Source organism: Mandrillus leucophaeus, unplaced genomic scaffold (assembly GCF_000951045.1).
Source record: "Mandrillus leucophaeus isolate KB7577 unplaced genomic scaffold, Mleu.le_1.0 Scaffold593, whole genome shotgun sequence".
Taxonomy (NCBI): Eukaryota; Metazoa; Chordata; class Mammalia; order Primates; family Cercopithecidae; genus Mandrillus; species Mandrillus leucophaeus.
Window position 1 is genome coordinate 362300 of NW_012106397.1, and position 12673 is coordinate 374972.

Sequence of the window (12673 nt, forward strand, 5' to 3'; positions counted from 1 at the left end):
CACACCTGTAATCCCAGGCCTTTCTTTGGGGGTCGCCGAGGCGGGCAGGTCACGAGGTCAGGAGTTTGAGACCATCCTGGCCAACACGGCGAAACCCGGTCTTTACTAAAAATACAAAAAATTAACTGGGTGTAGTGGTGGGTGCCTGTAATCCCAGCTACTCAGGAGGTGGAGGTTGCAGTGAGCTGAGATCGTGCCACTGCACTCCAGCCTGGGCAACAGAATGAGATTCCATCTCAAAAACAAAAAGGCCAAAGATAAAAGGTTTCTTTTCTTTCCTTTTATTTTTATTTTTTTAAGATGGAGTCTTGCTGTGTCACCCAGGCTGGAGTGCAGTGGCACCATCTTGGCTCACTGTAACCTCCACCTCCCAGGTTCAAGTGATTCTCCTGCCTCAGCCTCCCGAGTAGCTGGGATTACAGGCGCATGCCATCACGCCCAGCTAATTTTTGTATTTTTAGTAGAGACGGGGTTTCACCATGTTGGCCAGGCTGGTCTCGAACTCCTGCCCTCATGATCTGCCCGCCTCGGCCTCCCAATGTGCTGGGGTTACAGGCGTGAGCCACTGCGCCTGACCTTTTTTTTTCCTTTTTTTGTCTATGAAGTTGCTATTTTTTTGGGGGGAGGCCTGTTTGATGTATGTGTGAAACAATGTTGTCCAACAATAAACAGGAATTTCATTTTGCTGAGTTGTTCTTAAAAAAAAAAATAGCTGCAATGTCCCAGAGAGAAAAGTAATAAACAAGTAGGCTTTCAAAAATATCAAGGTTATTGGTGTTTAAAATCAAACTATGGCTAGGCACGGTGGCTCACGCCTGTAATCCCAGCACTTTGGGAGGCTGAGGAGGGAGGATCACTTCATGCCAGAAGTTCAAGACCAGCCTGGCCAACATGGTGAAACTAAAAATACAAAAATTAGCCAGGGGTAGTGGTGCACACCTGTAATCCCAGCTACTCGGGAGGCTGAGGCAGGGGAATCACTTGAACCTGGGAGGCGGAGGTTGCAGTGAGCTGAGATCACACCACTGCACTATACTCTGGGTGACAGAGTAAGACTCCATTTCAAAAAACTTTTTAAATAAAATCAAACCATTAGAGTAGTTCAGACTTCCCCTAACACTTGCAGGGCCCAGACTAAGAATGCAAAAGAAGGCCCAAATATGCTACATCCAGGTATTTAAGTTGCAAATCGAATTAAACTGTCAGAGAAAACATGCTCTATCTTCCTAGCTTGACAAATGCACCTTTCTAAAATATTAAACATTTTTTTTGGCAGGGGGTGTGGAGGGGACAGAGACTCGCTCTGATGCCCAGCCTGGAGTGCAGTGGCACGATCTTGGCTTGCTGCAACCTCCACCTCTCAAGTGCAAGCAATTCTCCTGCCTCATCCTCCCAAGTAGCAGGATTACAGGCGTGGGCCACCACACCTGGCTAATTTTTCTAATTTTTTAGCAGAGACAGGGTTTCACCATGTTGACCAGGCTGGTCTCAAACTCATAACCTCAGGTGATCTGCCCACCCCAGCTTCCCAAAGTGCTGGGATTACAGAACATTAAACTTTTAAAATTGGTTTAAAGCTCTATTTCTCCTAAAGTTAAAAATGGAGCTAGTGCAATGGTGTGCACCTATAAACTCAGCTACCCAGGAGGCTGAGGCAGAAGGATTACTTGGCTCAAGAGTTTGAGACCAGCCTGGGCAACACAGCGAGACTTTGTCTTAGAAAAAAAAAAAAGGCAAAATGTCAAGATAATTGAGTGTTATTATGGTTGAAAGTGTCTGGATGCTCTGATGATAAGCTGGTGATTTGGGGATGAGCAAAAAAATAAAATACATATTGCATTTTTTTTTTTTTTTTTTTTGGCCTTCACTTATTTTATTTTCCAAGACGGAGTCTCACTCTATCACCCAGGCTGGAGTACAGTGGTGCGATCTCGGCTCACTGCAACCTCTGCCTCCGGGGTTCAAGCAATTCTCCCGCCTCAGCCTTCTGAGTAGCTGGGATTACAGGCATGCGCCGCCATGCCCGGCTAATTTTTGTATTTTTAGTAGAGACGGGGCTAGTCCTACATACATACAAATGTAAGAATAGCATGCATCATTCAGTGTTACAAAATGTTTCTCAGGTCCTATACGCAACTGTAGTGAATACCAAAGTAATTTAAGTACCTCAGGAATCAGAACTGGAATGTGACAAGAACATGAATGCTCAGCATACCAATATTTCAATTTGGCAAGAGCCAATTGCTTTCATGCTATCCACGTGTAAGGATTTGGCAGGCAATTATGTTTGTTTCTTCCCTAAGTGCCTCCTCCTCTGGACTCCTTCCTCTAATTGGAACGGTATCTGCTTTGACATCAATGGCATACAACCCACAAACTCTCATGACCTTCGATGCAGATGCCTTGTGTTTTGGGAGCATAGATCAAGAGATATCTCTTGGTGAGCAGCGTTGCACATAAGCGTGGGTGTTTAGGGCTTTAGGTCATGCTGTGCCAGAATAGGGCATGGGGTCCTGAGAGACGAAAGTACCATTTGCCTGTAACAAAGCAACATAGGTATTGGGGTGTATAAAATGTGTTGGGGTGCTAGGGTTCAGAGCAGGGTCCCTCTTGCCTGGGTCTAAAGGAGATACGGCTGCAGTTCATGAACAAAACATTTGTACTAATTATGCCAAGAAAATTCTTTGTTCAACCTGATTCTACCCCTTTTAGGTATCCAATATAATAAATTACAACTCCATAGTATTAAATTAATATCTTCTTAAAGTAGAATCATAAGAACAATGGAGAAATATAGTAATAAGGGAAACAATAAATTGGGGTCCTGTTCACTAGCAAATCGTGCCTGTTCATTGTTGAAAATGTGAAAATGAAGGTAAATAGCATTATTTCCTAAAGCACGTACACAGGGTAGAGCTGTTGTAATTGTGTTTTTGTCTTTTTGCAGTTCAGAAAGTTTCCTAGGCCGGACGCAGTGGCTCACACCTGTAATCTCAGCATTCTGGGAGGCTGAGGTGGGCAGATCACCTGAGGTCAGGAGTTTGAGACCAGCCTGGCCAACATGACGAAACCCCATCTCTACTAAAAATTACCCACTTTCCCTAGTTCATTCAACAGTGGGATTCCTGTGGATTTATGTTTTCTAGTTTTGTGGGGGGAAAATCAGAACTACTTTGCCAGAGGAAGTAAAAGTTCAGCTGAGACTTAAGGAGATGGCATTCAGCCACATGAAGTGCAGTAATCCAGGTAAAGTATCGACCTATATATCCCCCTGGTTCTCAGTAGTGCTCAGGGGACATTCCCATTAGTGATGATTCACGTGGCAGTGAGCAGGAGAGGCAGCTGACTGCCACGCAGGACCACTGTTGCTTTACTCCTAGCTATTTCTCTTGCTCAAGCAGTAGTATACAAGTGGGCATGTCATATATTAAAAAATACATATTCAATATATACAAATATGTATCATATATTATTTGTATTATATATATCTATAGGTATCCATCTATCTATCTAGGAAACAACATTAAGAAATGTAAGAGCTGGTCCCTTGCACTGGAGAAGTTTATACAGCAGTGAAGGATATAAACAGGAGAATCAGACTTAGGGAATATGAATAAGGAAAAAACATCACAAAATGCCAGGTGAGTGAGTGACCTGCATCATACTTGCACTTAAAGCTTCATCTCTTCACTCCCTGAACAACCAGTGAAACAGAAGGCAAGGACAGGGGAACTGGCTGCCAGCTGATTTTGATGTCTTATGCCACCAAGAACTTCTTTCTGGCCTGGAGCAATGGCTCATGCCTGTAATCCCAGCACTTTGGAGGCTAAGGCAGGTGGATCACTTGAGGCCAGGAGTTTGAGACCAGCCTGGCCAACATGGTGAAACCCTGTCTCCACAAAAAATACACAAATTAGCCAGGCGTGATGGCGCACACCTCTAGTCCCAGCTACTTGGGAGGCTAAGGCATAAGAATCGCTTGAACCTGGAAGGTGGATTTGCAGTGAGCTGAGATTGTGCCACTGCACTCCAGCCTGGGTGACAGAGCAAGACTCTGTCTCCGGAAAAAAAAAAGAAGTTCTTTCTGATATCCAGGACCTCTTCCGTCAGAAAGAAAAACACCACGAAAAGAAACCAGTCACCCCATTACAGTGTGCAGGTAAAGAGCACCGAGTTAGACCTTTTCCTCCAAGGGCTGGTCCCAAGCTGCAACCTGGGCACTCCTATAGTTAGATGCCTGTGGTATGCAGCGGCTCTGCGGCCCGAGGCCTTTGCTTTGCAGAGGCTGGGCTCATCCCACTTACCTGGGCCTGGTGAAGAGGGAAGGGAGGAGAGCCAAAGGTATGGGGCAAGAGAGGGTGAGGAGAAACAAGGAAGACAGAGACTGCAGCACTCTATGGTCAATGGCATAAAGGACGGTTGGCCACCTGTTGTCAGGGCCACTGTCACAACCTCCTGCCACTCCCATGCATGGGAGGGGAAGGGCTGGGCCTGGGTGCTACCTGGGAGGGGCATCCATCCGTATTCTGGATCTTGGCTCCACCTGTGCCCCATCCCCTCTGGAACTCCCACCCTCACCTGCGTCTCTCTGCTGGGTTCAGTCTTTCCTTCAGGGGAAACCTCTGGCACTGTTTGTCCAGGTAAAATCAGAGCCCCGGCTTTATTCTGGGAAGTTCTGACTAATAATTACTGGGTAGAAGAGGGAGGAAGCAATGCAGTAAATCAAGAAAGGAATAGGCGCTGCTGAGGCCTCCACCACTGCGTTGTCACCGTGCTGTTGTGGTGCTGCTGTCAGCACCCCCGGGCCCACTCAAACCTTTCCATTTCTTACCTACGTTTGGTCTCATTAATTCACATCTAGAAATGTATTCAAATGAAAAACAATCCAGGATGTATGCATACATTAATTTTCAGGGATGTTTAGCAAGGCTATTTGTGGTAGAAAAATTGGAAGCTGGAAGCTACATAAATAAACTAACAATAGGTGACTGATTCTAAATCATGGAATTTCGTTTGGGAAAACTTTGTTTTTTGAGACAGAGTCTAGCTCTGTCACGCAGGCTGGAGTGCAGTGGTGCGATCTCGGCTCACTGCAACCTCTTCCTCCTGGCTTCAAGTGATTCTCCTACCTCAGCCTTCCGAGTAGCTGGGATTACAGGCGCCCACCACCATGCCCAGCTATTTTTTGTATTTTTAGTAGAGACAGGGTTTCACTGTGTTGGCCAGGCTGGTCTCAAACTCCTGACCTCATGATCCGCCAGCTTCAGCCTCCCAAAGTGCTGGCATTACAAGCATGAGCCACCGCACCTGGCCAGAATTTTTTTTTTAGACAGGGTTTCACTCTGTGTCCAGAATGCAGTACAGTGGCATAATCATGACTCACTACAGTCTCCAATTCCTGGAATCAAGCAATCCTCCTGCCTCAGCTTCCTGAGTAGCTGGGATTACAGATTCATACAATCACCCCTGGCTAAATTTGTGTGTGTGTGTGTGTGTGTGTGTGTGTGTGTGGAGATGGGGGTCTCTCTATGTTGCCCAGGCTGGTCATGAACTCCTGGGCTCAAGCCATCCTTGCACCTTGGTCTCCTGAAGTGCTGGGATTGTAGGCATGGGCCACCACACCCAGCCTTTTAGTAGTATTTATTGCACATATTTAAAGTCATTTTATGGGAGAATATATATGATTGACAGAAAATGCTCACTATAGGCCAGGCGCGGTGGCTCACACTTATAATCCCAGCATTTTGGGAGGCCGAGGCAGGTGGATCACTTGAGGTCAGGAGTTCGACACCAGCCTGGCCAACATGATGAAAGCCTGTCTGTACTAAAGATACAAAAATTAGCTGGGTGAGGTGGCCTGTGCCTGTAGTCCTAGCTACTTGGGAAGCTGAGGGGGGAGAATTGCTTGAACTCTCGAGGCGGAGGTTGCAGTGAGCTGAGATCATGCCACTGTCCTCCAGCCTGGGCAACAGAGGGAGGCTCCGTCTCAAAAAAAAAAAAAGCCCACTATATATTGAGTGGGGAGAAAACAGTTTACAAAACAGATTTGGCTGGCTTCAAAAGAAAACAGGGAGACATAATACGATGGGCAGAGACAGGGAAGTGGTGTCTCTAGGTAGCTGGATGCTAGGAATAAATATTATGCCATGTTATTTTTGCAAAGATAAGAGAAAAAAGGATATTTTTTAAATTGCGGGGGTGGTCAGCACTTCACTCACCGGTGCTTGTGGGCTTTGTTCCCTCCCTGGAAAGGGACGGAGGATTCCACATCCAGAGGGAGCCCTGCCATCCATGCTTCTGAGCTTTAAGTCACTAGGACTTCTTTCCAACTTGTGTGCTGAGGAGACTCCAGTGTTGGCCTCAGTTCCCAGGCTGAACTCAGCAGCTCAGCCCATGAAAACTTCTGTATTGAGACAAAGGAAAGGATCTGTCAGAAAGCAACACCTATTGTCCCGACACTACCAAAGAGGACAGGTAACAAGGAAGCTGAAGACGGTGGTAGAGAGAGGTGTAACATTTCAGCCCCTCAATCTAGAAATGTTAGTAGAATCAAGAACAGCTTAACAGACCAAGAGTCAGAATCCCCCGACGAAGATTCTTCATAAGAAAAAAGAAAGAAGACAGGGATATAACTCAGCAGCAGCTGTAGGGCAGGCCATGCAAGATGGGGGAAAGAACAAAAATTTTCCAAATAATCAAAATGGGAACTCTAAACTTTTCAGGTCCCAGCTTACTTTTTAAATCTCAAGCTAATCAGAACTTTGCCAGAGTCAAACGTAGCGAGCCTCCATCACCAAGTGTTCTTCCCAAACCACCAAGCTATTTCCTTTAATTCTTCCAATAAGGAAATAATGACATTGTAACTGAAAACCTTACTTAAAGTACAGGTACAAAATAAGATAAAGTACTAATGTTTACATTTAGCTATGTTTACAGATAATTGTCAACTGGTCTAAAACAAATTCACCAAGGGATTAATGTATTTGTGTAGAACTGTTAATTAATATAAAAAATATAATTGACTTCATCTTATTTGTTTTACGTGTTGGGTGCACTGTGATGTAATGATAGCATCAGTGCAACTTAAAGTACTAAATTAATAATTGTATTAACTATTAAGTGTTCTCAAATGAGTTTTGTTTTTTTTTTTTTTGAGACAGAGTCTTGCTCTGTCACCCAGGCAGAAGTGCAGTGGTGCAATCTCGGCTCACTGCAACCTCTGCCTCCTGGTTTCAAGCGATTCTCCTGCCTCAGCCTCCGGAGTAGCTGGGATTAAAGGCGTGCATCACTACGCCCAGCTAATTTTTATATTTTTTGTAGAGACAGGGTTTCACCATGTTGGCCAGACTGGTCTCAAACTCCTGACCTCAAGTGATCCACCTGCCTTGGCCTCCCAGAGTGCTAGGATTACAGGCATGAGCCGCTACACCCAGCCTCAAATGAGTAACTTTTAAGTGAAACCATTCAAGTTTAGATTTGGGGACTGGCAAGGGAATCAACTTTTTCTATTGAATGTTGGAGGAAAATAGTAATATAAGATTATTATTCATGGATAGTAGATTGCTGAAAGTGAATCAGATTGTTAACATCTAGCTAAGACACAGGATTGAGAAGTAGGTAAACTTCTGAAAGTTCAGTATACTAGAAGCACTCAAACCAGTAATATGCCAACAACCTGATGCACTGACAAAAGAAAATGTGAAGTTTTCCTAATAGTTGCATTTTAGTAAATTGTACAGTGGTGAAACTGGAAAGGGCACTTGGAGTTTATTAGAACAAGGCAGAGTATACCCCAATGGCCCTTTCTCTAAATGCAGTGGATAGGTGTCTGCCAACAAATACACCAAAACCATTGGATTTTTTTGTTTTTTGTTTTTTGTTTTTGAGACGGAGTCTCGCTCTGTCACCCAGGCTGGAGTACAGTGACACGATCTCTGCTCGCTGCAAGTTCCGCCTCCCGGGTTCATGCCATTCTCCTGCCTCAGCCTCCCAGGTAGCTGGGACTACAGGCGCCTGCCACCATGCCCGGCTAATTTTTTGTATTTTTAGTAGAGACGGGGTTTCATCGTGTTAGCCAGGATGGTCTCGATCTCCTGACCTCGTGATCCACCTGCTTTGGCCTCCCAAAATGCTGGGATTACAGGCATGAGCCACCGTGCCTGGCCCAATACCATTTTAAAAAAAATATCATTTAATGGTCACTCAATAGCTTACAAAATACATTTTTATGGCTGGGCATGGTGGCTGACACCTGTAATCACAGCACTTTGGGAGGCCAAGACAGGCGGATCCAAGGTTAGGAGTTCGAGACCAGCCTGACCAACATGATGAAACCCCATCTCTACTAAAAATACAAAAATTAGCCAGGCATGGTGGCACATGCCTGTAATCCCAGCTTACTCAGGAGGCTGAGGGAGGAGAATCGCTTGAACCCAGGAGGTGGAGGTTGCAGTGAGCCAAGATCGCACTACTGCACTCCAGCCCAGGCAACACAGCGAGACTCCGTCTCAAAAACAAAACAAAACATTTTTATATTACAGCACTGCCTAAGCTATTCTGATAGTAATGTGACCGTATCATTTCTGCAAAGCTTGCCTTGGGGAAAGGAAGCTTGCTTTTGAGAGATGTATAATGTGAAAGTTTTAAGTAACTAGGGAAGAAAGAGCCATGTAAATACATGTAATAAACTTGTAGCATATGTAAAGTTTTCTTGGCCTTTATCCTACGAAAATGGAATGTTTTAGTATGAATTTGCTGAATATAAGAGTGTGGACTTTTTTTTGTTTTGTTTTTTAATACCGTGGCCTAATTTTAAAGGTCCAAAATAAATTTTTTTTTTTTTTGAAAAAAAATCACTTTATTCTGGCCAGGTACAGTGGCTCATGCCTGTATGTAATCCCAGCACTTTGGGAGGCTGAGGCAGGCCAATCATGAGGTGAGGAGATCGAGACCATCCTGGCTAACACGGTGAAACACCGTCTCTACTAAAAATACAAAAAATTAGCCAGACATGGTGGCATGTGCCTATAGTCCCAGCTACTCGGGAGGCTGAGGCAGGAGAATCGCTTGAACCTGGGAGGCAGAGGTTGCAGAGAGCCGAGATCACGCCACTGCACTCTAGCATGGGTGACAGAGCCAGACCCATCTCAAAAAAACAAACCAAAAAAAACAACTTTATCTTAAACTAAAATCTATTGCCAGGCGCACTGGCTCACCCCTATAATCCCAGCACTTTGGGAGGCCAAGTGAGAGTAGATCGCTTGATGTCAGGAGTTCAAGACCAGCCTTGCCAAACTCCAGCTCTATTTTTTTTTTTTTTTTTTTTTTTAGATGTAGTCTCACTCTGTCACCCAGGCTGGAGTGCAATGGCACAATCTCGGCTCACTGCAACCTCTGCCTCTCAGGTTCAAGCAATTTTCCTGCCTCAGCCTCCTGAGTAGCTGGGATTACAGGCGCCCGCCACCATGCCCGGCTAATTTTCATATTTTTAGTACAGACGGGGTTTCACCATGTTGGCCAGGTTGGTCTCAAACTCCTGACCTCGTGATACACCCGCCTCGGCTTCCCAAAGTGCTGGGATTACAGGCGTAAGCCACTGCACCTGGCTGACAATTTGCATTTTTAACTGCTTCCCAGATGATGCTGATGCTGATGCTGATGGTCCACACTTCCGAGAATCTCAGAAACAAAGCCTTATATTCAACAACAAAATTTGCATAATTCTGTCTCCCTTTTGTCTCAACTAACAGCTTAAGGGAAAGAAAATAGATTTATTAAGTATCATCCAGAATACACATAATGTCATTTTATTTAATTCTCACAACACTCTACAACATAATTGTTACATCATTTTGTGGAGGAGGATGTTACATCTCAGAAATTAAGCAACTTGTTCAACATTATACAGTAAGGAAGGGGTGAACAAATGTGTTTGACTTCAAAATCTACATTCTCTGTTATAACTTGCCGCTTCTAGTGATGTTTAGCCAGCATAATTATATTAGCCCAGAATTTTAACTTCATTCTACTTTCTATGTGGTGGTCTGTCTTCTACTTCGTTGTAGTCTATTTTAAAATTTTTGTTATAAACTATTTCAAATTACCTAAAGAAGGTCAGGCACAGTGGCTCACACCTGTAATCCCAGCACTTTGGGAGTCTGAAGCAGGCGGATCACTTGAGATCAGGAGCTCGAGACCAGCCTGGCCAACATGGTGTATTATAATACACAATAAAAGATGGCTATTAAAATTATAACTTGGGGGAAGTGTTAGCCACACTAACCACATGACAAAAGACATTATGAAGAAACACATCTTAGTGCTCACCGGTAGCACAGGTCATTGTTCCTTAGGAGCTGGTCCACCATGTTCTCCACTTGCACAAACCAGCTGGGCACCGCTTTGTAAACAAGGGGAGTGTCTCTCACATCGCCAAGTACTAACAAATAACCGTATCACATACCTGTAATACATATAAATTCAATTATCTCACTCTCCTGTATAAACACAGAACCCCATCTCTCTATCAGACGCACACATACTACATTCCCAGAATATATAACCCTAATAACCACTTACTGAAAAATACAAGCACATAGCGCCACAAAACATTCATCTAAACTGCCATGCCCTTGAACACACACACAAACTCAATACTCATGTAGTTCCCTATATGCCTTAAATATATCTGCGATTAACTAACACGCCGCAAATATGCAAACATGCAAACATGCCACCTGATATCCCCAAATACACATACAGTCCCACAATACCTGCACATATGTAATCACACTTCCAAATGCTCACACAGAAATAACTCCTCCATTTTCCAAGACACAGAATCATACAAACTCTACCTCACAACTGCACACATTCATTCTACCAGTCCCCCAGTAGTCATGGATCTGCCCTCACACACTGAAATAGCCATATGCAACCCCTGAAAATCATGAAAAGAAACACACACAACCATGCAACATATTCTGAGCACACATATGGTCTTCCTACATTCCCCAAATATGTAAACCACAGTGTACATCCACAAAAATAGACACAAGCACTTTCTCTATTATTGCCCATATGCACAACAAGGTAATTCTTCCAAATCTGCCAAACATTAGACAAACACAAATCCCCAACATTCATCTGAGGAAACACATGGAAAATACATCTTCACAACCCAAATCGCAAATATCTAATCCTAATTCTTCTTGTATACATACATTACACCTCATATCCTCCAAATACACTCACTCTTACACACTCTCACAAAAACAGTTATGAATGGTTAAGAATGACCTTCTTTGCTTTTCTTTTTTCTTTTCTTTTCTTTTTTTTTTTTTGAGATGGAGTCTCGCTCCCACCTCGAAGTGCAGTGGCGTGATCTCCTCTCACTGCAGCCTGCACCTCCCGGGTTCAAGCAATTCTCCTGCCTCAGCCTCCTGAGTAGCTGGAACTACAAGTGCGCACCACCACGCCTGGCTAACTTTTGTATTTTTAGTACAGACGGAGTTTCGCCAAGTTGGCCAGGCTGGTCTTGAACTCCTGACCTCAAGTGATCTGCCCACCTCAGCCTCCCAAAGTGCTGGGATTACAGGCATGAGCCACCGTGCCCAGCCCAATTATGACCTTCTTTAATCTGCAATCTCCACACAGACACCACCAACCCACACAGGTGAATCCATATTTGAGTCTCACCAATTAAATGCATATCAAATTCCAAACTAAGAATTCATATAAACACATTTTCACATACACACAGCCACCCCCACAAATCTCACAACCCCCAAAATGCAAAACAAATCTTTCTCACATTTTCAAGTACACACACTGACCCAACTGCCCAAGAAGACACACACGTGTGTGCAGTAAATTTTAGATATAATACATGTGTAGTCTACAATTTGCAAATAATGATATACACTACTTGTTATTGTAAATTCCACATAAGTAAGCGATTCTCATAGAAGCTTTTCTTGACTTTGGCCACACTCTTGCATCCACAACCAACTTGTGCTACCAAGTCAACAGACTATGACAAAAGGCCTGTTCTTCCACTTTGCAGCTGCTCATATCATTGGCAAATGAGCGTATTGGAACATGCATTGCTGGCTGATCATTCTGATTAAGTCAACAAGCTTGACAACTCACTCAAATGAGGTCGTCTGTGAGAACTTCACTGATTTTACGAGGACAGGAGCTACTTCTTTGCTGAACTGCAACACGTTTCAACTGCTGAGGTTTTCCTCAAGCTTTTGCATTGTTTGGAATGTGAGCGGCACCGCCGAGACAAATTTTGGGGTTCCCACTGCATTGCTAAATTTCCCCCTTCACTTCAAGGCCAGGCGAGCATGGGAAAGGAGCAGGGCCTGGGCGTCCCGCAGAGCCCCCGCTAAGGAACGCTCCTGCCTTGAGCGCAGCCACAGGCCTGCTCTGGCCACAAGGATGGGGTCGCCCCGCAGACAGTGGTGACCAGTGGAAGCATGACCAGGAGGCGATTACCTTCTAATCACTAATAACTTTATTTTTAGGTAACACCACGGAGGACGCCATGAGAGCGAAGGCCGTTGGGTAACCGCCCTTTCTGCTCGCGCTGCCCCGAACCACCAGCAACTGATGCTGGGAGCGAGCGGTTGAGGGCCGCCGGCTGCGCGCTGGAACCCCGCCCACCTCG

At 44.6% G+C, this 12673-nt stretch overlaps 1 pseudogene; it reads left to right on the top strand.

Moving 5' to 3' along the window:
- Positions 1 to 3634: 3634 nt before the first annotated feature.
- LOC105553396 lies at positions 3635 to 6911 on the top strand (annotated as a pseudogene).
- Positions 6912 to 12673: the final 5762 nt, after the last annotated feature.